The following is a 6,000-nucleotide window of genomic DNA, read 5'->3' as shown; positions in this document are numbered from 1 at the left end:
AGAGAATTCATGGCCGAACTTTATTTTATTGACTGGGAAGCATAGTATTTCTTTTTAGAGTCAGCATTCATAGGTTTAACTAGATTTTCTCCATCCATTCTAAATAACAATAAAGCTTCTCCCGAGAATGCTTTCTTTACCACCAAAGGGCCCTCATTGTTTGGCGTCCATTTAGTCTGATCTTCTCCTGGTAAAAGACAACATTTTCTTCAATACAAGATCTCCTTCGTGGAATCCTCAAGGTCGAATCTTCTTGTCGTATGATTTGGCCATCCTTCTTTGATAAAGTCGATGATGATAGATTGCGGCTATCCTCTTTTCACTTATCAGATTCAACTGTTCATATCTAACATTTTCCCATTCTTCCTCTTCTAGCTCAAAGTCTATCAATACTCTTAATGAGGGGATTTCCACTTTTAAAAGCATCACCACCTCCATTCCATATACCAACATTTATGAGGTGGCTCCTATTAAGGTTCGGACTGCGGTGCAGAACGCGTGAAGGGCCAATGGCAACATCTCATGTCAATCCTTATAGGTGTATCATCTTCTAAATAATCTTCTTGACATTCTTGTTAGCAATTTCTACCGCACCATTCATCTTTGGCCTATATGGCGAGGAATTGGAATGCTTGATTTTCCATCTAGGGTAGAGTTCTATTATTATCTTGCCATTGAAGTTCTAGGCATTGTTAGATATAATCTTTTTCTAGTGAACCATATCAACAAATCAAATCTCTTTTCATAAATTTCTTCATCACTTTTTGCCTCCAAACATCTCAACAAAATCTTGTCAGATGATTTCTTATACAAAGTTTCCTCACCAAGATAAAATTCCATTGCCGATCTCCTCAAAGTCTTCTTGTTGATTTTGGATGCCCCCATGGGATATGTTTGGTTTTGGATGAAATTCTTGATATCATAGTACCGAGGGTTTCCATCTATTTCCCTTTCGACTAAGTAACAATGAACTGAGTTATTTCTTATATCAATGTGTACCGGTTGTACCTTGTGCCCAAAGTCTATTCTAGCCCTAGAAGCTGGTGTGACCAAAGCGTCAGAATGGTTTCTTTCCTTTCCTAGATGGGTGAACTTTATTTCCTCAAATTCTCTAGCCAATTTAGACAGGTATTCTTAGTAAGGTTTCAACTTCTCATCCTTGGTTTGCCATTTTCCTTTCTCTTTGGCAAATAATCAAAATTGAGTCTCCATACATATCTATCTTTCTAATATTCTGCTCCAATGCCACCTCTAAAATGAGAATGCAAGCTTCATACTCCTATGTTGTTATTGCACTCAAACTATGACTTAACTGAAACTGAATACTGTTTCTTATCAGGAGAGATTAGCACTGCCCCCACTCCGTTACCATAGCACCATCAAAGTATATAATCCAACAATCTGATTTCCCTTCCTCGACTAAAAGCACATCTTCATCCAGGAAAGTCAAATTTTAATGACTCATAATCTTCCCTAGCATGGTCGGTAAGGTGATCGACAATAACACTCCCTTTCATGACTTTCCTTGTCATATATACTATGTCGTACTCAACCAATAGAACGTGTCATTTTGCAATTCAGCTTGATAGATAGGGGTGGATTCAGTAGGTACTACTTGATTTTTACGAAAGCTTCTTCACACTGTTATTCCAAATTCTAAGATTCTTCTTCCTTAACAATTGAAAGTCCACACACAAACTCTGATTTTATCTTCCTCTTTGGGTACTACCACTATGTTGGACACACATTGAGGATACTTGACTACTTTCTAGAAAACTAACATCCCACTACTTTTCAAATTATGTCTTTACCTTGATCAAGGAATCTTGATGAGTTCTTCCCAACTTTTTCTTAACCGGTTTGCATCTTTCTAATAGTAGTACCCTATCCACCAGGCATATTTATATAATCTCGGAGTAATGCAATCAAATCTTCTCACTTTAGGAGAGATCACAATCCTTATCCTTAGTTTTTTCTTATAATTTTTCATTACCCACATCTATTGTTTCAAATTCCTCTCTAGAGGGTTTCCAAGCTTGTTCATAGTGTCCTATTAATTTTGTGAATTCCCTAATGTTATTTTCATCCAATTCTTCCTCTTCTACAGCTTGAGGAGATTTGGCTCCTACATAAAGCATGGCTGAAGCAGCTAAGTCTCTCTATTTTGCATATCCTTCGCTTGCACTTGGATCTTTTAAACCTTCTATCTCAACCCAAAACTAGATGCTTCCAATCTTGTTTGATGATCTCCAAAATTTCTTGTGCAATGGGATCTTTGAACAAAATAAAGAATTGAGCAATTTCCATAGTCCTTGGAATAAACTGCATGCCCCCAAGTTGCCTTACCACTAGGGCAGGAGCATAACTCACATAACCTGTAATCCCTACCAATGGCACCCAACGTCTTTGTCCACAACTCATTAGGACTTCCACTATCGTTACACATGGGGCTCTCCACTTAAAATCACTATTAGGCAAACCTTCTAATTTGTCAACCCAACCTTGGTTGTCTAGATCTCCCCATTCTTCTTCTTCTACTAACTTCAAGGGTCTTTGGGTGACCTATATAAAATTATTGAAGACAAGCTTCTTTTTTTTTGATATGGCTAACCATCCAGATATACAACAATTGCGTACAGCATCTCATTGCTTCTTTTCCGGTGCTCCTACAATGGTTAAGTGTCAAGATGGTTTCGGCTAAAATCAACCACTGGATTGATTTGTGTATTCTTATACTCTACATAAGCAGCAGCGACCTCCAAACTCACTACACCTATTTGGCTTGAGAGCAAAACAAGGCCAAAAATGCCCAAAGCAATGAATCTCTTTTTTTCTAATCCTGACTTCTTTTCTAGTTCAATTTCTAGCATCCTCCATTTTAGACCAGTTGCATTCTTTTCCAAAAACTTTTCTAAGTTGGCGATTCTGAGCAGTTTTGACAGTTCGGGGATGATCTTGCCAGATCTCAAAGGAAAATAAATCATATACAGATTGTTTGGAAACTCAGTCAACATTTCATATTCCTCCATAGTGGGACATAGGTCTATGCTTCTAAAAGAAAAAACACTGGTAGTCTGGATCCAAAAATGAACTAAGGCTAGCACAGCTGGGCTTAAAACTTCTACCCTTGCAATTTCCACCAAACATCCGTATTTCCTAAAAAATACATCCTTATCCACATTCTGAAAGCGAGTCATTAACTTGTTCACCTCATTCATAATGCAATTCAGGTTCTTGATTGGTGACAGTTTCTTAGCATCGCTTCTAAGGCAGTGTCCTTCAGTCAATTGTGACAGTTCAGAATTTTTCCATATTCTATGATGGAAAATTTAGCAATGGTGGCCATTTCGTTCACAAGTCTTGGTCTTCAAAATGCCTTGGGGTTAGACTTGTTTTGATGCAAAAGATATTATGGAGCATACACCCTAAGGATAGGTTCTAGTTCCTTTACGTGAGACATGGGTTAGGTTTACTACTTGGTCTCCAAAAAAGGGTCTCCTGTTGTCCCAGTGATTGCCCTCGTAAAGGCAATATTGGGGTTCAGCAGATGGTGGGATGGTACGTGTACCAATCACTATCAGTCTAAACACTCAGCAAAGAGTTGGGGTTTACACAAACTTAAACCTTGACTCAAGTCATAAGGCAAGCTGCTAGTTCCCCACTTAACTTAAAGTTAAATGTGTATGCCCACAAAAAGATAATAATAATAAAAGTGATGCATGATTATACCATGTATGACAGAAAAGATGCATGCTAAAGCTTTTAAACAAAGTATCATTCATATAAGAAAACAAAAACCAATAACACATAGCATAAACAAACAAATTACCAAGCCTAGTCCTAAGTCCCCAGCGGAGTCGCCATCCTGTCGCACCCTCGCGGCGGAGCGCGGCGGAGCGGCGACCAATCGTTTGAATTTCAGGTTTTTTTTTGTTTTGTATAAAGGAGTCGCCACCTAGTATTATGGTCACTAGGAAACCTAACTAGTCTTTCAGAGATTCTAAGGCAAGGGACTGGTTGCGTAAAGGGAAGGTATTAACACCCCTAGTACGCCCTACCTAAGGTAAGCTGCTTGGTGTTTGGTTTGTCTTATAATTGCTATGGTGTTGGTGTTTTCTAATCCCATCAGTTTTTCTCGGTTTGATTCTAACTAAATTTATTAAGATAGAAATCCAAGGAGATTCCATGTGCTTTACAAGCTCATTTTTCCCTTGGTATTTCAAGAGTTTGCGACTCGTAAATCGCAAGGAGGAGGGACAAAAATCTAGAAATCTAGGGTGCTTTTAAAAACCCTATTTTTTTTGTCTTAGTGTTTTATACTCTCACGGCTCGTAAACCTGGAGTAAAAAATTGAAATGTCCTTGATTATAATCAAGGCTTCTTTCAAGGATATGTGCGGATTTATTATTCCTAGAAAATTATTTTAGATATTTACCACTCCGGGTCTCTTTATCCAAATATTAACAGTGAATAATAACAAATTATTCCCAATAATATTTTGGATATTCGTCCTTTAAGGATTTCTTTATCCAAACATTAACGGTGAATAATAACAAGTTATTCCCAAAAATATTTTGGATATTAATCTCTTTGGGATTTCTTTATTCAAACATTAACGGTGAATAATAGATGAATTCCCCAAAAATAAGATTTTTGTATTTTTTTGGAATATTGGCCAATACCCTTTGGAGTTTTACAAACATGTTGTAAAATCCAGAAATGCAAGAAAATAATTTTGTTGTGTTTAAGAAATCCATGCAAAAACAAATTTTCAAAAAAAAACTTCAAGTATTTGTTGTTTTTTAGAGGAAATTCAAATAAATGTTAGGGTATTGGCCGTATGAAACATACAAAAAAAAACATTTTTTATTTTTTAAACATATATATATATATATACACACAACATTTCACGAAAAAAATCGGGTATATTTAATACCAGATTTGTATTTACACAATAAAAAAAAATACAAACCGTAAAATAAATACACGACAAAACCAACAATATTCCTCTCTTTTTTTGTTGGGTCCAGCTCGACCCATGTGGCTGGGCTGAACCCAGCAAGCCTAGCCGGGTCACTGGTCCAAAGCAGTGACCCGGTTGGGCACTGTTGCAGGTTGCATGCGTGAATTACTCACGCATGCACTGCACAGTGCGAAGGTAATTAATTTACCTTCGCACAGTGCCAAATGTTTTAAGTGCAAATGCAGAAAAAGGAGAGAAACAGCTTACGTACCTGGCCTGCTTGCGGTCTGGTTTTTTAGCTCTCCACTATCTGTGTTCGTCCGACCTTCTTCTTGTGTCCTCGCCTTCTCCCTGCCTTCGGGTTCCCCTGGTGCTGATGCTTACTGAAGATCTCCGTCCGGGAGGATATCCTGCTGCCATGTTACTGCTGCTGTTTGCTGATTTGGGAGGAAGGATCCGGCTACTGTGTTGTTCTTGCCTATTGCTGCTTAAAGTGGCTGAGGAATTGCAACTGGTGATGACAGCGCCCCTGCTGGTTCTTGCTCCTAGTGCAGAGAAGAAAACACAACCACTGCTGGCGATGGGGAAGAGGTATAGACGAATGGGATGAGCTGCTGGTGCAGAGACGAGACTTGTCGCCATCCTGGATTGCTGCTGCGGCTAGTAACCTGCTCCTGGTGATTGAGGGGCGGCGAGTCAGCGATGGCTACCGGAGCTGAAGACGACGCCGCTGTTGAAGCTTGAGACGGCTGCGTACTGGTGCAGGACTCAGAGAAGAGCTGTCTGTTTGGAATGTGAAGCAAAACTCCTGACGCTGCTTGTGGCTCACGGTTTTGGCTGGTCTTAAGAGAAGTTGCTGGACCGTGGGAGAGGATCTGGTGGTAACGGGCAGAAGCCAAAAAAAAAAGGAAGGAGAGGATGGGGCTTTGGTTTTTTTGAATGTTATTGAGCGGGGTACCAGTGGGGAGAGGGAGAAGAAAGGTGAGGGGGAGCGACTTGTTTCTTGTTTTTGGCCAAGGCTGGGGACTGTCAGTAGC

Source organism: Populus alba, chromosome 1 (genome assembly GCF_005239225.2).
Source record: "Populus alba chromosome 1, ASM523922v2, whole genome shotgun sequence".
NCBI lineage: Eukaryota > Viridiplantae > Streptophyta > Magnoliopsida > Malpighiales > Salicaceae > Populus > Populus alba.
Note: the sequence above shows the minus strand (reverse complement) of the source record.